Source organism: Calypte anna, chromosome 4 (assembly GCF_003957555.1).
Source record: "Calypte anna isolate BGI_N300 chromosome 4, bCalAnn1_v1.p, whole genome shotgun sequence".
Lineage (NCBI taxonomy): Eukaryota > Metazoa > Chordata > Aves > Apodiformes > Trochilidae > Calypte > Calypte anna.
Genome location: NC_044247.1, coordinates 9,463,405 through 9,486,029, shown reverse-complemented (window position 1 = coordinate 9,486,029; position 22,625 = coordinate 9,463,405).

Genomic DNA, 22,625 nt, shown 5'->3' with positions numbered 1-22,625 from the left:
ATTGCAGTTCACCTCCAAGATATGCAGCACAGGAGGGGAAATAATATATTTTGTGACAACCTGGCATCTAGCACTGCTCTCTTCAAAAGAAGCTTTTTAAGCTTGCTGACTTTCCAGGTGACTGCTCAAACAAGATATAAAAATGCAGTGACATATTATATGAATATTAAAGGGACATCACCTTTTCCTGGCTAATACCATTTTTTAGTAAACTGGTGACTTTGGCAGCTAAGTTGATGTCAGGGTTCATGGATAGCTTGGACAGATTTTAATCATCCTCAGAGGCTAACAGAATCAAATTAAGTTAAGGTTGCACTTAGAAAATGAATGTCCAAGCATTCCGATGCACAGTTTGTGCCTGGCAGGACATCATGAAGAACTTCAGGTAAGGCTTGGCAAACACAGGAGCTCCCAGGTGCATTTCTCCTTTGTCTTACAGAAGTTATCTTCCCAGACAGAGAAAATGTTTTAAGGATGCACCAGACAAGTCATAAAAAGAGCCAGTAACTGAGGTTTTGTTTAAGATCTGGTTCTAGTACGTGAAAGTCTATGCTATAGGTAAGCAAGATGGAAAAGTAAGTTTCTGGCTTTTCAGATCACAGTCCTCGGGTTAGAGTCAAGTCTCTCCCATGTTTTTGCCCATCTGTCTAATCAGCTTTAAGCTGAGACAGTGCTGGAATGGAGGCAGTGTCATTATCCCCCCGTTGTAATTGGCATGGCAGGATGAAGCAGCATGGACAGCCCTCTCCTAGTGTGAGAGGGAGAGTCGAAGAGAAACCAAAGCAAGTGAGCCAGATGTCACAGAGACCTGAAGAAGTGTGCTGGGATCCACAGAAGGAGTGAAAAAGCTGTCTACTTTTACTACAGAGAAGCTCTGCTTCATCATTTTCCTTTTTTTTCTCCCAGTGCATGGCTCTGTGGCTGGTTTTGTACCACTGACCAAAGGTCCTATGTTTCAGTAACAATGAGTATGAAACATTCCACTTTCCACGAGCCTTCCCTTCTTCAGGTGCTAGGCATTGATGTTACCAAGAGACTGGGAGGTAGCAAGCTTGTTTAAACAGAAATGCATTAGTAGGAAAGAGGCTTAGCAGACTTACTTTATTTTGACAGTTTTCTGTGGAAAACTTTCCTTGGTTTATCTCTAAGCCCAGATTCCATTACAGCTGTGACTGGTAACTATTCATACTTGGCCTTTAGACCAAAGAAACTGGCCCAAGAAACAAGAAAGTGAATATATGAATTCTGTGGTAAGTGTCAGTGATGCTGACCTACACTGGAACTTCTAAGGCTGAATGCCAGCAGTTGAATCGAACTGGTGGAAGTTGGACAAATCTCAGGGCTGCAGCATCCCTTGATCTGAAACAACCTTCAAGGTAAATCCATAACTCTACCAGACCTATTATGTCTGGGTTCACCCTCTTTCCCAACCCATGATGCTGACTGATTTTGTCTGGCAGCCTAGGCAGCACTGAGGGGTAAAATACTGCCAGGTTATTTGTGAACTGACAGTAAAAAAAACAAACAAACAAACAAAAAGACAACAACAACAACAACAACAACAACAAAAGAACAACAACAACCAAAAATAAATTGTACTGTAATATCCTTGCTAGTTCTATGAGAAAAAAAAAAAGTACTCTTCCTTTCATCCTTTTTCAGATTTCTGTAGCAGCATGTAATACCCCAAGTTTATAGCACTTTGTAACTTTCAGAAGCATCTAAACAACAACAGTGCACGGTTACCATCCATGTTCCTCCAGAATCAAAGGTGAAAGAGAATTACATAGGTTCCAGATGGAGTGGACTTGAGCTAAAGAGGAAAAGTCAGTAGCTTAACCATATGATAAGACCTAGAGGCAACTCCAAAGCTGCCAGGAGCTTCTTTTGGAGTCTGCCAGGAAGACAGATGCTCAAGCCAACAGTGCAGAGATTGGCATCATTTATATCACATCAGGCCCTATGTTGCCACAGAGCAAAGTACTACATTACACAGTCATAATCAGAAAAATCACATTGCATGTATTTAGATCATATATCCAGGAGAAGTTTTAATATTGTATTTACCTTTGGATCTTGACTTTAAAGACATGAAAGAATGTCTTACTATCTCCATGTAACTCTTAATAGAAACTTCTCAAGTGCATCTAAGCATGAAGATAAACTAAACCCTTAATATTTAGACCAATGCAAAACCTTGCCATAAGTAGTTCTCATTTACTCCACATGAATGTGGAAACTAGATCTTCCACTTATAAAGGAATCCCCCACAAGATGCAGGGAATGGTTTGGGGTTTTTTTTTTTCCTCCTTACTGTTATTTTATAAAACCTGAATATAAATTGCAACACTGCAAAGGTATAAACACCATCCATTTCTTACTTCTTTTTTTCTTCTAGTGGATTTATGCATTGTTCCTAACTCTATGCTCTATCACTTGGAACATCTTTCTGCCTGAAAATAAATTATGCTCTGTGTGGAGCATCAAACCTAACCTTAGGCATCTAGCAGCATAGAACTGTACAGATGTATTACAGCAAATATCCACATTACATGCTGTGTCATGGCATTTGAACAAGTGCAAACCCTTGCATGCAATTTTGAACACAAACTGGTTCAAACATTCCTTGTTTAGAGATCACTGTGCTGAGACTTCATTTTTGATTGCACCGTCTGCTAAAAGCACATGGAGCTTCATGGAGTTCTCTGGATAGATCTAATAATCAACTTAATCCAACATTAGTACAAAAAGTTTTGAACAAAGTAGGGTGCAAATGGATAGAAATCAGTGTCTCAGCAGACAGTAAATCAGTGACATCAGAGAAGAACACTGCAGCTCTGAAATACAACCACAGCAGGAAGGATTAACTTTGTTCTCTACAGAGATCCCACCATAAAGTGTGTTAAAATCTACCTCTCCCTGATTGAGAGCCTGGATAAACATTGACAATTATTTACCAGCTGTTTAGGCAGCATGTTTACATATCCTGGGGACTATGCCATCCAAATATTATGATTTCATTACGGATCTTTGCCCTAAAGAAGCTGAGAGATTGAGACTTCTGAGAACCCAAGAGCAACATGAAAATTTTCCTGCTGTACTACCTGAGCTTCACAAGGGGTTGATGGGGAGTCAGCCTTGCAGATGGTTTCCTACTGCAGAAGTCCTCATCAGCATGGAAAATCAGTATGGTCCTGGGGAGGAAAAAAATAAGAACATGAAATGCTTCTCCATTCTGTCAGAAACTATAAACAGCAACACAGTTTTGTTTATTTGGGGACTTTCTGATGAATTTCTGTGGCTTTCTATTCCAAAACACCGAACACTCACCAAAAATCCTACACTCTCTGCGCATCAGAAAAATAAATATCTCCACACAAATACCTTCTTCCTAAATGAAAGTATTCCCCCCCCCCCATGTCACACAAAAGTACAGGTTTGCATCCTTCCCTATCTCTCCCAAAAGAAATAAAGGCATCTAACCTGCTGGCTTTCCAAAAAGCGATAGCTTTTTGTATCCCTGTTCCACTTATTTCATGGTCAAACATTCTGCTCTCAGATCCCCACACACTCTTGAGAATCTTTTAATATTGTTCAAAATATGCATTTAATTTGTGTAGGCATATCAGCAAAAGCTCTCATGGTAAACTCTGACCAAAGAGCTGCAGGATGGTGGTAGCTGGAGCCCAGATAAGACCCCTGCTGGATTTATGGACATTTCTAAGAGGCAAAAGAAACAGTTTCATGAACCAGCTTCAAGAACAGATGAGGTCAGATAATCCTGAGTCCAGTGTATTTGGAATTAATATTTCAGGGATGAATAGGTCTCTTTGTCTGCAAATTCCTGTCACACCAAAGACCCAATATATTACTCCTTTGATGCTAAAATATATATTGACTCCATCTAAACACCCAGAATTTTTTTCCCCACAAGATCTTCTTTGTGGTATGTGTGCCAATTTGAATTAAAAAAAATATTAAACCAAATTTACATTTTGAAAACACCACAATGGTCAAAAGAATGCTGAAGTGACAGAGTATTTTCATAACAGGTATTTTTAAAAAACGCACCAGTTCCTTTGATGTGGCAAAAGTTTATACATATATATATATTTACACATATACACAACTATGAATGCTATTTGCTTTTCAGGATTTTGTTTCTTTCAGTCACTTCGGTCAAAGCAGACATCTGGCTGTTGTATTTCTTTCTTATGTCTCACATTTAACTCTCTGTAAACTACACAGCATTTAAAAAATACAACACCAACAAACATACCCAGACCATTGGAAAGCAGAAAGGATGCTGTACACAGGAGAACAGACATGGCATGGAACAAATCACAGTGTCATGGGAAAAAAAAAACAAAAAAAAAAAGCAACTTAGGTGTCTCTGTTTCTTTTCTCTGATTGCAAGGCTAAGACCCCAGGAATTAGAACTGATACAAATATCAAATAATAAAATGTTTTCATTCCATCTTCCATCAGTTTAGCTATTAAACTAATTGACATATGAGCCTATGTAAAGCCAACTAGGAAAAAGTAAATGTGTATTGAAACAGGGTACAAAACAATCACAGGGAATGAATTATAAATGTGTATATTAATATAAACTTGTGTAGAAAGATGTCAGCCATCCATTCACTGGCTACAAAAGATTTCCTTAAGTGCTGTTCTCATGGTATGCAGCATATTTATTCTCAAACACATGATAATGGCCACTGCCAGACAAAGCACTGAAACAGATGCATGGTCAGGAGATAATGAATGTAATTACTTACACTGCTTAGGTTTTGGGAGGAGGTGGGGGCCAAGAGAAAGAGCCAAACTGAAAGCCCAAACACCCTTGGTTTTCTGCTACTACCAAACCTCACAAATTCTTTCCCTTTGGTCAATACCCCAAACACAGTCCTAAACAGTAACATTTTTGTCTGATGTATTTTTGGCAGTTCCAATCATAAGAGGGCATTTAGGAGAGGGGTTTGTCCAGTTTCATTAACTAACACTCTGTCAGCTTAGACAACTTACTCCCAAGTCAGCAGTCCACATGCTCCATTTTCCCTTTGCAGTACCAAACAAGCACATTGCTGGTGGCAAAAAAAAAACATCTGTGCTGTGACACAGCTTCTCCTCTACTGGGATGTTTACCAGTCAGCAACACAGAAGGCCCCTGGGCAAGGCTGGTTTGACTCCACGAACAGGGATCTCCTTGCTCACTCTGAGTGAGCACTCTGGAGAAACAGAGACTTTTGCAAAGTTCTTCCTTAATTAACACTCACAGATGAAGCCCTGAAGTCAGTAGAAATCCAAGAGGCAAACAAGTCCCAAGCACTGAATACAATTAAGTAATTGTAACTATTCCTGTCTTCCTTCTACTTTCCATTGTCACACTGAGTGAAGGCAAATGTTCACTGAACTCACTCTACTTTCTCCCTAAACAGCCCTCCCAAAAAGTCCTGTGATGAGTGCCAGCCCAGGCCAAGCATCCCCAGTCCCTGCATCTTTGTGCACACTCAGCCTCCCAACCATTTGCAGCTCAGCAGTCTGTTCCACATAAACTCATAATAACCCTCTCAGGACTTCTTTGGCTTGAATAACTCTGGTTCTTCTGAGGCATTATGAACACTGCCAGATAACAGAAAAGACAGTTTTTGCAGCTACTGAGATTACACTGATATATAAAGCATTTAAATGTGGTTAAATCAGCACTGAAATCTACTCTCTACCCAAGTGACCAGAGTTAGCAACATGGTTCTGGCTGCTTGGGGCAGTGCTCACTCTGATGCTACATTTATTCAAGTACTCCTTGCACTGCAAGTAAACACCCGTGTCCTCCTGTAGCCCAGGTAACCTCTGTTCTGGTATGTATAAAACAGAATAACCAGATTTCCCACATCTGTTTTTGTGCAGTTGCAATGCAGGATTTCAAAATTACAGACAATAGTCTTTAGTCTTAGCTTGCTGGTGACCACGAGGGGGTCTAAAGAGTGCAATCAAGAGCAAGAAACAAGTTAACATACTTAGAAGACCAAAACATTTAGAGGAGATAAAATTTTCAAACACATATTTGAGTATAGTACTTACTACAATGACAAAGACCTCATTGCTGATGAGGAAAAGAATCAAACTATTAGGTACTTCTGTTTTCCTGAGGAAAGTAAATTCTACATAAGTAACTATGAAGTTGTAGTTGCCAAACTATTTCTACAAGATCATTTCTTAGGAATTCCTAGGAGGTGGAAAAAGAAAGAAACTAAGGCAGTCTAATCAAAATACGAAACTCCCAGTAGGAGAAGAAAGCTTCAACTTTCCAGATATAAAGCATATTACATAGCATTCACACTTGAGCAATTGATAGAATGGTTTAGAGAGACAGCCATGCAGTCAGCAGAAAACATAACCTTGGGGGAAGAAAGCATATGAAATTTCTATCCCTCCTGGTATTACTCATTTGCTGAAACTGGAGGAGCAAAGATCCAGAGCTTTAGACTCTTAAGAGAAGAAAGAAAATGCAATTAGCTCATATGCAGATAATTTAAGTTTAGTCTGCATTTCCTTATGGAACTTCAAAGCAAAAAAATCTCATTTTCTAATAGTAGAAAATAGCAAGTTCCCTTGTTTTAATCCAGGTGTTACTGCAGTCAGTAAGGAATCATGACTGATCTTTTTCATCTGAAAAGTACAACATGGTTTTTCAATAGATATTGGCAATTCTTTAGGGCCCAATCCTAAGACAAAAGCTTTTCCATTGCCTCAACAGGTTTTGTATTAGGCCTTTAGTAAACTGAAATGAAACAAAATCCCAGAACACTCACACATGTTGCCATTTATCAAAAGCCAACTAAGTGCAACAGCATTCAGAGTCCCAGACTTTCTATCATCTCCAGTGAAATATGATCCAGATGGAATGCAGGATCAGATTCAACACTCAATGTACAACAGAGGAAAGAAATATGCCACAGCATGAGGCATACAGGAATATTAATACGGTCAAACAGGGAAAATATGTAACCCTTATCCTATATGACACACTCAAATGAACTAAAATACTTTCTGATGTCAGAATTCTGGCAGCTGTAAGACTGAAGGGTGCTTTTTTAATTTCCTTATTCTGCTTATTGGAGATGTTCTTCCATGCTGAGTGCCCAGATAATTTTAACTTCACCACTACAGGCTACTTGTCACTCACGCTTGATGGGAGAAATTTAAGTAACATAAACATGTAAGAACACATACAAATCATCCAATGGAAAAAAACAAATTCTCGAATAAAGAAACAGGCAGAGGTGTGACCATTTTCTCAATTTGAACAGGAATTTAGGAGTTAGGGATGAAGAACATGTGATTCCTTTTGCTAAATATCCAGAGGACTATTCATAAAACAAGATATGGAAAAAAATATGCTGCTCTGCACAAACCTTGTTTTTTCTCCAGTAAGGCCATCCTTGTTCTGTAATGACTGTCCCCAAGTATTGTCTAGGTCAGCTTTGATTATTGTTCTCTCATATTGGAGAGGTTAAACCCAGAGAGTATGTGGGCAAATGTAGCTGGATGAGTATTTTCACAAAGTGTGGCTGATGTGGAGGGATGGAAATTTCATACAAGTTTTTTCCCCAAGGTTCTCTCTTCTGCTGGATACTCTCTAAAGCATTCTACCCGTGCCTTAAGAGCAAATGCTCTATGACATGTTCTAAATCTGGAAGGTTGAAGCTTTCATATTTTCCTGAGACAGCCTGCTGCTAGTGTTATTAACTCATATTTTAGCTAAGGTATTCACAAGGTAGAAATGTTTTAGTCTTGCTTAATATTTCTGGAGCTCAGGCTAGCCAAAACTTTGAAAATCACCCCATTTCAGCTTTGAACTGCCAAAGGTTCCACTGCTCACTTGCATTTTGAACTCATTACATAAAATATTTCATACAGCCCCAAGAACTACAAAGGGAGATGATGAACATCACAGCCTGCTCACTGGGACATGAAAAGCTATACCAGTATCCACATCAGTCAACATGGATACAAGTCAAATCACTGGAGTTCTAACCACTGTTAGGAAGAAGAGAACAGAATAGTAAATATTTGCCTTAAGACAAATATTTTTTTTATTATTCTTTTAAAATTACATTTCTTAAAGGCATCAGAATATTTGGATTCTCACAACAGCAAAACTCACTGTCATCTACAATACTTTACAAAAAAACTGAGAGAAGTTTCTAAGTAGTTTTGATCTGCTCATATATTTGGTTTTACTCTATTAAAATATTTAATCAAAGAATTTCAATAGTTCTACATACTATGCACATTAGAGTAATTATTGGAAACAAGCAGTATTGCATTTCTGTTGTACAGTATTTGTAAAAGTAATTAGGACTAAAATTTAGGATTAAACCCTTCCAGATATTTTTTTTTTCTCCCCAGATGATACGATTCCTATAGTATGATTAAAGCCTTTTGCCATTCTTTACAGCTCAGGTCTGGAAGAAGCTATTCACTCTGACTTTATGAATCCAAAATAATGAAATCATGCCTTTTCTTGTTTTAAAGCCTACTTGATCACTAAGGACTGAAAAGAAAAATCAGTGGGCCTTTACTACAAGGCTTTCAAAGACAGAGAAACTGATAGATCAGATGCTTGATAAATGGCAGGTTGCCAGAGATTCATCCATATGTCTCTCCAGATAATGTTTGAATATGATGAAAGTTTTCTTTGATTGAAAAGCCTACAGTTTCAGTTGCTTTCCTCACACTCTGACACTTACATTAATAAAAATCATTTCAAGAGAATTTTTTTTGAAAAACACATCCTCATTGAGCCAGAAGATGGTCAGTTACAACGTTTATCCTTGCTTTTTCAGCCTCTTCACAAGTCAAGAAATTAGTCTGTCTTCTGCAATCTGCTGTCCCTACAATCAAGAAAGGTTCAACTCTGCTAAAGTAGAATGGAAATACATCACTTTGAAGCACCATATCTATAGGAACAGGTTTATTCCCTATGGGTTTTGTTTGCCTTTTCTTTCAAAATGGGCAAATATCCTTTTACTTTAAAAGTCCCTCTAGGTTTCTAAATGAGATATCAAACGGCCTGTTGGGTTTAGTAAGTAAGAAGAGGCACAGTCTGACTCTACTGCAACACTTCAGTGCCACAACAACAGAGAATTCCATGGAAGTCAGCAGTACATAGAACCAAAGGAAATCAGGCTGGATGTAGGAACTCAGAATGAAAGAAGGAGAATGTCTGATGAAGCCAAGGAAATCTTTGCCATTACTGTTTATATGGGTGGTATAATCAAATTTCTTACTGCAGATACTTTTTTTAGGGGGAGGAACACAAAAGCTGTCAGCTGTTGAAGTACTTTTGTTAACACTCAGCATTCCTAAGATTGTTTTACAGCTGTTCAGGAGGGTAAAGAGCTGATTTCTTAATTCTTAAGAATTCCTAATTTCCAGAATGAATGTAAATATTAATCTACTAGTAAAGACTTTCATGCTTATATTTTTCAACTGAATATACTGTCCTTTACTTCTCATAGCATAGTAGTATCTCTCAGTAGTGAATATCTCTCAGAAGTAGAAAAAGAAGTAATGACTGCTTGCACTGAAGGGATTTCAGTGGGTTTAAAGAGGAAGAATGCAATGCCCTAATTCAAACAAGGAGATTAAATGGCAAGCTAATGCAAGCAGCAGAGTCCAGGTAAGATACTGACTTATATTTCAGCCATTTTAGAATTTATGTTTGAAAAATTAAGTATCTGCTACCTCTAGTTGTCTAAGTTTATACTTGTGCTTTGGTTTATGCTGCACATACAGATGAGGCGCTCCAAAATAATTCAAAGTTTTTAAAAACCCCATCATTTTTCTTAGAAACAAATCCAGTTTGTTTATTAATCTCTCAAATATGTCAAAAGGATTTTTAATTGAGAAGTAATTACATTTTGCCTTATACAGTCTTTGTTGATTTCATAAACTTTTCCTCAATCCTTTGGTGATTTCTTACCTGATAAAGAAATAACATATCTAATTAATCATGTTGTGTAATAACAGATCTCCTATTTAGAGGTACAATAATTAGATTGGGAAAATGCTAGGAAAACAAGAAAATTATTCCCCAAGGTAGAGAGATTGTGGGTTCTACTTGAAAGGAAGAGACACAGTTTGCAAAGTTGATTAATTAGTTTTAAGAGGATCTCAAAAAGCTTGGTACTTTGAAGTATGCAATCAGTTTGGAAAAAATATATCTGTGTTACAAAGATACCTTGTACCAACTTTCAAAATATTATCTGTGGCAAAACACAGCATTTGCTTTGCTATATGAAAAACCTGTTTTCACTTTTGGAGACACAGTATGATAAATTCTGGCAGGCTGAGTGATTTCCTGTCTATGATTCATTTGGCAGGGCAGAAATGCTAAATAAGAAGCTTGCCTTGAGTTTACATATTCCATCCACACAGCTTCAGCTGCTGCATCTTGAGAGGAAAGATGCTTAGTTCAAGTGAGAAGTCCTTTTGGACAAGGGTCTGTAATGAGTCACTCTTACAATATGTGGTCATTCTCCACCTTGTGCAGATTTTTATCATTCTTACCAGACATCCAAATCATGTAAAAACCTCTATAAATCTCATGTTGAGACCTGTGGAAGAGATGAACAAATAGTTGAAATGAATGATTTGAGGCTGACAACCTCAGCAAACTGTGGTTCAGAGCAATGAACAGCTGTGGCATCACGCTGAAAATATCACCCTATCTGAACAGAAGTACAAACCTCAAAAATGAAATAATTGTGTCGGGGAGGGTAGTGAGGGTAAAGACAGGAAAAGAACACTAAATTCATCTGAAAAGTCTCTTTGATATAGAAGATAAAGAACTCCCTGACAAAAAAAAAGCAAAAATTTAATGAAAAACCAGTAACAGAGGAGCTGCTGATTTCCTACATCTGTGTTGACCTTCCATTTCCACTTTCCCATGGCACAATTTGATTTTAAAAAAAAAAACAAAAGCAAAAAAAAAAAAAAAAAACCCAACTCTGCTTGAATAAATACAATTTTAAATACTTAAAGTACACGAGGAAGAGTCTTATAGTCTGAAACAAGTATCTGGAAGAGCAGTAGAACATTAGTTCTCTATCATTTGCCTTTTGGATAATTAATATAAAAAAACCCTAAAAAACCCACAACAAACCAACAACCCAGCAGCTGACCTGTGATTTGAACTATTCAGCAGTACCAAAATAAAACCAAAATGAGACAGCAGCTTGTTTTTACTTTTGTCGTAATTTTACCAGGACTTACCCTGTTCACCAATATGTCAGACAATTAATAAATATTCAAAGCAGCATAGTTATACAAGTCTTTAAGTCAACACAGCCCTAGACTCCCAGGCTACCATTGTGTGCTTCATCTCTACAGCATTCAAATTCAAGACTGAATAATTTCATCTAAAAATTCATCATGCATTTTGCAGAATTCATGTCAGAGCATTTGCTCCCAAATATATTTTTCTCTCAACCTCTTCCATTTCAAGGGAAGGCTCCTTACAAAGACCAAACTCATCATTCATATGATTCTGTTCCAGTGTTAATTAATTTCAATATATTCTCAGATCCACATGAAAATATTCCTCTATTAGAGTCCATCACTTTGTAGCTCACTACTAAATAAAAGCCAAGCCTGCCAGTTCCAAAACTCTGCATGATTTCTGTGGCTGAGAACTATTCTCCTAAGCCAGAGGCTCCATTGCCAACAATACTATCAGGCAGATGCCCATCAATTTGAGAATCTCCAATTAGTATTATATTGTAATACTAATATAATACTAATACAACACTAATACAGTATTAGAGTAAAAAGTCTCACATGCTTTTCTTCTTTACCCTCTAAAATTTACTCTATTTTAAATCTAAAGACAGACTGGATCTCCTCCCTCCTCCTTTCAGTAATTTTTTAGTCTAGAAGAAACTCTAAAAAACTGGAGTTCACAATCTGACAATTAGCTTCCTATTTTGTAGGCAAATCCAAAGTACCATGGACTTAAAACTATCTGCAGTCCAAGTTAATGATTTCACCTGACTGTAAAACAGGAAAAATAACCTTTATACAATTTCATTGAAATAATAAATTTGCTTTTTATTTGTTACTACTTATCTGGATTTACAGCCCTAAGATACCCATTCTCTAAACATAACCGGCCTTGTATAGCCAGCTATTCTGCAACACCTTTTTAAAGCACAGAATGGTATCTTTATATTACTTGTCATAGGGAGAATTGATTTGTAAAATATTTACTCCATTTCTTCCTGATTATTTCACAATCCCCCCAAAAGTATTCATACATTTTTCAGTTAATGTAACCTGCACATTCCTGCTGTATTTCACTCTACCATGTAAACATTCCTTCCCTTTCTCTCTCATGTCACACACTCCAGCAGCTGTGCCCTTGATGAATCTAGATAGAAATTAGTTTAGATCTGATAGCATTCATCTTTTTGCTAATTTTAAACTTTCTCTTCTCTATTCAAACAGCTCTTCATTCACTTATTCCTGATACCCATTTATTGGCAAATACCATCCCCAGCAGCTGGCAATATGAATTATACCTAATTAGCCTAGGAAGGGGCCAGCACTGCAAAATTTAAGACTGGCTGAAAAACAGAGATGACACAGGTGACTGTGAGTAGAACTGTAAGAAATTAATTTCTGGACAATAAATCAAATATATGTTTGTGATAGTCAGTAGGCTCTTAATAAACCTATTTTTATAAGCTGAAAACATGCACAGCTAATCCTTGTGTTCCTGCTTCCCAGCAGCTATGTCTTTCTTCACGTACTTCCCTCAGCAGCCTTCTTTGTTACAGCCACAGGCAGCTGAAACAACTGACCAGGAGTTTTTAGTTTCATGGCTGAACCCAGGCTGGCATGGGCTCAATCAGTGAGCACTAGGTTGGTAAAATTTCTTGTGTGCTGACACTTATTTTAATAATAGATATGGAACAGTTCTTGTTTCCTAAATGTTTAATATGGACTGACTGCTCAAAGGTGCTATCTTGTGAAATCATTTGCTTTTACATATTTTGATATTTTAAAAAGATCCCTATTTTAATATTTGGTTAAGGATATAATGAAAATTCCTCCACCTGGCCACAGAGGCACCTGCAAAAGTCTACTGCAGTACTGAACATTACTAACCTGATGGACAGTCATGACTGTAAAAGGGTATGAAGCTTTCCTTATACAGATGGAGGGAGCTTTCCTCATGTTAGGTGAAATGATGGAGGGAAGTTCTAGAGTTTTAGACTTTTTCATTATTTGTCAAGCCAGTGACAATTAGACTAGCAACAGCACAAGGTTTTGTGGCTCCCATATTTCAGAAAATCCTGGTTTACTGGGAGGAACTGCCCATATGGTTTTAGTAAGGCTGTGCTGGCATGATGTTAAGCCCAGTCAGAAAAGCCACTGTGTGGAGATGCTAAGCCATCTGATGAAGGATATTGATTTGTGGTTACAGCCTAGATCAGGGATTTCTTTTCCTTTGCAGATGGCAGAAAATTCCTCACAGTAAGAAAGAAAATTGTAGGAAATTCTTTTTGTTTGGGTTTTCTTTTAAATAGAAAATGAACATCTATCCAAAGAGTAGCAATTCTCTTAAGCTTCTCCATACTTCCTTCTCCTGTTGTTACTAATCACAAGTATGTACATAGTAAAATTACACTGCTCATTGCAGACATTAGCTTTATGAGGAAAAAGAAAAAAATAAAAGTTACTGACTAGTATCCTAGAAATACAAAACTTCATAATCAATAATCCACTACTCAAGTTGAGGTATACTAAGAAAATATAAAAGCTTTTTCTATTATTTTATGCTTGTATTTTCCCTAAAAACAAAGTAAACCACATCGTGTACTAGAACCTGCAATCACCCTGGAGTTGTCACAGATACAGATATATTAAAGGGTCCTCAGAAAGAGCTGCTAGTGGGAAATCATGGTTACCACATTCCAGCAAACAAAAAACCCTGCCTATAGTAAAGTTGGCTCTACCTTGATGAATGCTAATTCTGAATATAACAAACAGTCATCATGACTGAAAAAATAAAAACAACTCAGGGCCAAGTTTTCTGGCATATGGTTCTGCTCTGTATTGCAGGCAGATGTAAGCACACTCTGCTTACTCTTTGAGCCTGGAAAAAAAACCTCTCTAACTGCAGCAGCTCAATGTGATGCCTACACCAACAAACCCTGCTGAGAGGCAACTTTCTTTGCATAGACTTGCTGCTGTGCTAACACACTTGCACAGTTTTCTTTTAGCTCAGAGCTCACACAGAATGATCCCAGATGTATGGCATAAACATATAAGTGGTTTAAATTCATCCAAAAAACCCCAAAACAAAACCATCCACATTTTTATAACCATGACATACCAGAACTGTAATCAGCTAAGAGACATTGCATGTATAAAACTTCCTGACATGGGATACGCAATCCTTTCAAGCAGCTCTGTCTGCAGGCTTTCTCTTGGTGCAATTTATCAGAATAATTTATATCATTTCTATTTATATTATGGTAAGTCATTGTCATGTTAATATAGTACTGAGAACAAGGCCTACTTGAGGATTATAATATGCCACAGAAATATTTATTAATATCAATTTTATACTTCATGCTGAGAACTTTTCTAGAACTTGCAGTAGATGCATTTTGTAGTTTCTATGAAGTTGCCAAACTGCAATTAGAAATTATTACCCTTAAGTACTTTTCTTTAACCAGAAAAACAACCCCATCCAGTAAATGCCAAACCTCACTAGACTACATGTTCTTCACTACACAGCCCAGCTTCAAAGTTTCAATCACCACATTTTGTAATGTATTAAATAAGGGACAGAACAGCTGAGAAGTATCTCCTCAAAAATACCTAGTAAACAGGTTTGAGGGTTTCTTTGCTTTTATTTTTTTACTATTGTGTTCTGTACAGACTGGAATCTTGTAAAAATAATGTTAAAGAAGCAGCCTTATAATATCCAGATCTCATGTCAGCCATTTAAAACAAATGCTAAAGGTTAAAATGCCTGAACCTGACTTTTACAAACCAACCACACTGAACTTTTTCTTACCTTACTCCTAACTACCCATAATATTTCCTTTCTGCATGATCATTCTTGCTAGATAAAAAAATTTCTTATCTAGCCCTGATACAGAATTTAACAGGTATGGACTACAGTATGGATTGATTTAGACAATCACTAAGTATGCACTAATTAAAACAACCTTTTCCTATTTAATTATTGGTCTCTAATGACATTAGATGAAGACAATGTATTTCTCAAGCATTGACAAGTGTATATTCTCTGGCAACACTAAAAGCTGTCATACACTCTGTGGTTTCAATCCTCTTGCAGAAATATGCTGGAAGAAGCACTTCTGCAATGCCTTGGGAAAAAATAAAATAAAATAAAAGTAGTGAACATCTGCTGATATTGATTCTCTGAATCTGAAACTTTATGAAACCATAGATGGGATGCAGTTGACGAGCATTTTTCTGGAACACTTTCAGACTTAACCAAACAACATCTGTTAATATTGATTTTTGGGTTACATTGAAACTTTCAGAAGAATTACAAGCAGTGGATGATTGAAAAGTGTTGCTATATATGTTACAAGATCAAATACTAAACAAAGGCTCAAAGGGTCTTTTTGCCTTTAGCTTCATTAATAATCAGCAATCATTTCCCTCTAGAAGATAATAAAAAGAATAAAGGTGACAAAAACATTTGCTTCATTTAACACAGTAAAAGATCAGAGAATAAAATTCACATATATGGAAATTGCTGAAAATGTCTGAAGCTAATTTTTTTTCATTTCTACAACTACCAATCAAATGCAATTCTACAGTTAAAAAAAATCAAATAATGATCATGATAGCTGAAGAATCCTGTTTTTATAAGATTTCTTGGGGAAAAACAAAGCTTGGGATTAACAAAGCAAAGGAGTGCACTAACATATGTTTAAAAATATGTTTTAAATTCCCTCATTGGTGAACATATCAGTCCTACTTCACTGGTGTCAAAGTTATCTCTATGTTTGAAACTTTCTGAGTGCCATTATCCTTCACCAGTGAACTTCTAGTGAAATGCTCCATTTACCTAACAGGCTCTGATTTAGCAAACAATTCAGTTCAATTCATAGAGTCCATGAATGGTTTGAGATGGAAGGGAGATTAAAGTCCAACTGGATCCAACTCTTTGCATGGGCAGGGACACTTCCCACCTGCCCAGGTAGCTCCAAGCCCCACGCAACCTGGCCTTCAACAGGGAGGAAGCATCCACAGCTTCTCTGGACCACCTCTGCCAGTGTCTCACCAAAATTAAAGTACACATTTAAATAACAACATGGTATGGTTTTTTTCATATTTCACTTTTAAATTCTTTTTTACTTTCGGTTCTCCTGCAGTAACTGCACATTCATGTATGTGGTATCTTATGCAATGTTATTGTGCACAGAAGACCAAGGAACAGCAACTACAGGAAAGAATAATTTTGTGTAATTAATACAAAAAGTTCTACAACAGAATACAGTTTTTTGTAAGAAACTGGACTTGTCCATTATTAAACAGAATTAAATTTCCTCTCCAAGACCAAGGTAAGAATCCCATGGAAAAATGTATCCTTCTGCCAACCTTCTGTATCTCTGCCAGTCATAGATTAAAACTGGATATGAACAGATAATGGTAGTAATGAATCAACTTCAGCTAGAGGTCAGCTAGAGGTCACACAACTTCTCACACACCATCAAGTTTTGGCGAGACTCATCTGAATGCTACCACCTGTCTAAAAAAATAAAACATTTATTCACAGAAAACAGAAAGGAGAGAAGATTCAATTTTATCCATTTACTTTTTCACTCCAGTTTATGCTGTTTCTCTGTCCTACAGAAATTCCATTTGCACTTGAGAGATTTCTTGAAGTCAAATCCCAACCATATGGAGGTAGCAGTCAGTTCTATTTATTTTTCACACCATATGAAGCACCACCAGCTAGTCCAGTATCTTGCTGGTAAATCTAAGCAAGACATGGGTAATGTTAGTAGTCAGAAAGAAACACTTGACAGCACTGCATGCTTCCTTCAGTGGAGAACATCTGTTTGCAAACCACCAAACTACTAGGAAAAAATTTGTGATTTCTTGTTGATGCTGATAGCAGCCACATAGGTTGGAGTGCTATAAATACACACACATGTATGTGTTCTGATGGGGTAACTATCTCTTTCTTGCTACAAAAAATAGATTTTCCCAACTTGCGACAATTTTATTAAATATAATTTATAATTTATTAATCATTTAGAACCTAATTATCCTTAGATGTCTTCAGTACAGAACAACATAGATATACCAGACTTAAAAGAAGCTGTAGCTGGTACCAAAGTGTCTGATCTGCTCCCTGGGGAACAGAGAGCTCTCTGCTTGCTCCTTGGGAACCCAGACCTCCCTTGACAGCTGCCCAGCAACTACAACCTGGAGTAGGTCACCACACCTTGGGGCTGGTAAAGCTCACCTCTTTCAGGACTTGATGTAAAGCAAGATTCATCAACTCTCAGCATGATACAGATGAGATTTATGTCTGAGCTACAGACATTTCTATGAGGAAAGATAATGTAAATAAACACAATCTAAGAGAAATATTTCTATCCATCACAAAAAAGAAAGGGCTCATTTTTGAAGAAAGCTCAGAATGAAGGTCCTACAATGAATGCTGAAAAATGCTCAGGTAATACAGACATGGAGCATGATTGATGTAAAGATATAAATTATATAAAGCAAATGACACTTCTTAAGTATTTGTGGTTCATAGGAGCTCTGGGCATAGTCCAGAGTGCTTCCAAGGATCAAAACTGAAGTGTCAACATGACCCTCACTATCAATCAGTACGTAAACACTGCTATTTACAAGCACACCTTTACAGCACAACAGTTGTGCAGGGGGTACTCTCCAAACTAAATGGTTTCATGTTAATTGAGTTGTAATAGAAACTGCAGCCAAGGAAAAAAAACCAAACGCATTGACTCATGACAGCTTCTTTTCCTCATGCAGTTTTCTCAATGAGAACACAACAAGGGCAGGAATACCCAAAAGGCAGTGAGAAGAACCAGGCTGAAAACTCCTGTCCACTCACCAAAGCACAATGCAGTGCAATGCCTTCAAACAGGTATTTCATTCATATATATATATATATATACACACATATGCACTCATATATTTACACACCTACTTAAATACACACCTATGTGTGTATGTATGTGAATATAAAACTACTTACATACACATCCTTATATAAAAAGAGATATATACTTTCAGACAACAAAAACATCCCATTCTTTGAAACCAATACAATTAGAGCATCAAATAATTACTCCACGAGGTGCTTCTTTGCATCTTGCTTCTCCTCCCTGATTCAAAGGAGACTGACCTATTGGTCTAGACACCAGAAAAACTCAACAGTCATGGAACACAAAAGCACTCCCTGATTGATCTTTTGCTTCTGACTCATTGGATTCATACATTTTAAAACGGAGGCTTTAATATTAATTACAATGTTAGAACTGGAATTGCATTTTCTAGCTAAAGTTCATGTGATTCAAAGCTGACCTTCAGAATGCAGCATTCTGCATTTCCACTGGGGATCTTATCTAAAGGAGAGAATGCATTTTCTCAGTAGATATCTTTATCAAACTGAAGCAACAAAGAATGGCTGTTTGCTTCAACTACTTCAGTCTGTTTAGTTACAGTTGTTTAGTCTTCCATGGAAATGAATTGAAGAACATGGGCTAAAAAAACAGGACAAACTCTTTTGTGCACTTCATATTAAAGGGTTTCCTATTTGGCTCAAGAACAGTTGAGTGTGTTATTTTATAAGGCTTCTTAGAGAGCAATTAAAACACTCTCCTCACTACTTCTATCTTTGCAAACTACTCAAAGTGATTAAATAATGACACTGAGTTGCTAGTATAAACCTTTTAACACCAGCATAGGGAATGTACAGCCATGTGCCACTTCCAGAAGCCACACACTAATTCCTTTTTCTCTGAGATATGCTGAAAAACTATTTGGAGGAAAGAGGTTTGGATATTTTTCTTAAAGAAATGTTACAGAAGTTGAAGTTGTAAGTTATATAACCATTCCTTCTGAGCTATTCAAATATTTTAAAAGCTATTAAAGCACTGATTAAAATTGATTTCATATACCAAAAATCATACATAACTTGTGCAGAACTCTCCAGTCCCTCATAAGAAAGTCATGGTTTTTGACAACAAGCAATGTCTAACCAGATGTTAGGGTTTGTGTCACTGACCTGTCCCTTATTTTAAGGATGTAAGAAGCATCCTTTGTGCACAGAACAAAAGATAACGGAGTAAGAAGTAAAGAGTCATCTTGCCCAGTGGTGGAAGTTACTTTTAGTTGCCTGTAATGTCTTCTGTTCAGAAAGGACATTTGTGATTCCCAAATCCTCTACAGATTGCAAAGCTCTGAACCTTAGGGCCTTGATAAATTGTGGATCACCATTTGAATTACCTTTCAAGAAAGGTTTAGAAATATTTCATGCCAAGGCTATAAAGTTTAATTAGGGGAAAAACTAAGGAAAAAATATTTTAGATACTCCTGTAGACTTTTTTTAGAATGAAAAAAATCTATTAGATTTCATTGATTGCTTTAGTCAATTTACTTAGATCATATAGTAAAACACAAAAGCATTTTATGTGTTATTGTTGCTGTCATCTTTTAATCCAAGATTTCCACCTACCAAACTGAAACTTTTTCCTTTCCCCCCCTACCCTCCACAATCAGAGAATTTCTCAATTAGTGAGCTTGTCCAGGTATATGCTGATAAAACAATTCTTCTCCAGACAGGATTTTTGTCCTTTCCACAGTTCTGCTCAAAAGTTAAGCAGGAGAAATGCAACTGGCATTTAGATTCATACTGAGGGCATTGTGTTAACTGTCACTGAGATTAATACAACCTGCTGAAGGCATTGTGGTAGCTGGCAGTTGAATTTATACAGTGAGCTTAATGAAGATATACAGTGTGTTTAAATGCTCCTGAACATTGCTTCTCCTGTTCCTCTCAAGTTTCCCAAAAAGCAGAGTTTGCCAATTATTTGAAACTGATAAACTTTTCAGAAAAAAATAAAAATAGCACCACAGGCCTTTTTACCCATTCCAAAAACTTCCTCTTATCTTCCATGACCGTTGGCCTCTGCATACTAAATATATGCATCCACTGTACTGTTTCTAGTTTCAAAGATTCTTCCTCTATATTCTCTTAGAGTAATATTGTAAAAATCCACAGTGATTAAGCTCAGCAAGAGCCTGGACAGGATTGGAAGGCATCTGGCAGTTTGCAGTGAGAAGACTTTGTAACCTCCCGGCTAATCATTTCCCTGCAGATTCCTGGTGTCTCTAAGCAGAGTTGTACTGAGATGTGAAAAAAAACAGCCTACAGACATCACATCAAATAGTTTTAAATACAAGCCCATCCGTAGATTCCCACTGTAAAGCATCTGGGTGTCCCATGGAATCAAAGAACACAAAATACTTTGGTAATTGAGTTCAGTGTACACGACAAAGCCGGACATTTGAAGTGCCTGGGTGTCTGCAATGCTCTCTGCCTGAAAAGGTATCAAGAATGTTAAATAGCACACAACACTGTTCATGTTTATGTCTTGATAAGCAGATGAAATAAATTCCATCAAATGGAAGAAATACCCCTCAAAACCACCACTTCAAGTCATTTGCAATTTCAGACACGAGCCACCATTTATTCATATTTCCAAGACATATAAGAACAAGAAATGCTGCTTAAAAAACATTCAAATCAACAGAGAACAAATGTAAGCACATCAGTGGGGCTCTACAGCAACTGTAGAGCCCCACTGTCTTCAGGAAAGTACAGCAAAAATAAGCTTCACAAAATAAAAATTAAAGATATTCCTTTACTACTCTGTAGCTTTAATGACTGGAAGAGCTCAGAGTGCTTTGAAAACATTATTTGGGTCTTAAAATATCCTCTATTATATTCATTTTCTGTACTGAATCAGCAAAAAAAGTTAGAGCCAACCTTGACACCCTTGTTGTCCAGAGGTCTATATTTAGGCACTTTTAAAATTAATTGGCTTATAAAAATGCTTAAAATGCAAAGAGGGTTTTGGCACAAATCTAGGCAACCAAACCTACCTTTATATTATCCTGACAGTTTTCAACATACTGAATCTCTCTCTCTCTTTTCTTTTTTCCTTCTCTCTCTTTTTTTTTTTTTTTTTTTTTTTTTTAAAGCAATATTGGTTTCTCATTTGTTCTCAAGATCAGATTTTGAGTACAAGGCCTTACACCCATTCTTTTGCTCTAAAAAAACCACTCACTGAAATAGTTGCTTTCACTAATCAAAATGCTTTCCTTACCATCTTACTGAAATGTCCTTCTGGTAACACCAGGGAAACAGATCTCATCAGGCTGTTTTCTAGCCAGGTCTTTTCTATATTACTACATAGTTTCTTCCATTACAGCACATCAACTGTAACTGAAGTTTCTACTGGTATGTTACCCAGGTAAGGCTGCTCTCCCTAAATCATTTTCCAATTCAAACACTCAGATGTTAAAGGATTTGGGGCTGAGAACCCCTTTTGAGTCAGTGTGTGCCACTTCATTCTCCAGTGTAGTCATTTTAGCATCAGCAGACCAAATTCTTTAAAGCCCTACCACCAAGTGATTGTAGTTTGAAAACAAAGGCATCAGATGAACTTTCAATGAATACTTTCTTTTCTCTTTTACCAATTATCTTTGGATGATTTGAAAGACTGCTGAACTTCCTGTTGTTTGTTTGTTTTTAATTTGGGTAAATAAGCATTTGCTTGTATCAAAGAGAAATCACCTAACAAATGTAAATAGATGAATATACAAGCAAAGCAGCAAGGTCATGGAGTAATGGCAACACTAATGGAAAAATATAAACAGATGTAATCAATAAAAAACCGAGTAGCTACAACAAATGCTTTTGTTTAACTGGGTTACATGTACAAAATGTGTTTGAAGCACATTTTTCAGCTATTTGAAATAATCTGTAGGATATGGAGCACAGCACGATTCCAGGAAAGTCTAAAGAGTCACATCCAACAAATGTCAAGAAGAAAACAAAGGAAAGATAATGCTTCCTTTATGATTCAAGGTCTGAAGTACTAAAAAGTTGCAATCAAGATCCATCCTTCCTCATCAGAGTAGATGGGAAAAATGATGGGTGGCCAGGCTGCTTCATGGCATCAAGTCTTTTCTTCACATTGCTCCTTGCCTTGCCATACCCTTACCTTAGCTCATGGTATTGCTGTAATTCCAGAACTGGTAGAGAGAGTCTATCAGCTAAATCATTCATTGTCTATCAAATCCAGTGATATACAAGAATAATTAAGTCTCTGCTGAATGTCTCAAGTAGGAGGAGAACATATGGAGCTAGTATCTCTTTTTCAAATATTGATCCAATCATCAAGCTTAACTGTATGTAAACTGTAAGGCAGAAACTAGAAGCATTATCTTCCTATCAGTGGTTGCTCCTCAAGAAGATGGAATAGGTGTTCCCTTGCAAAAAGGCAAAAACATAATCA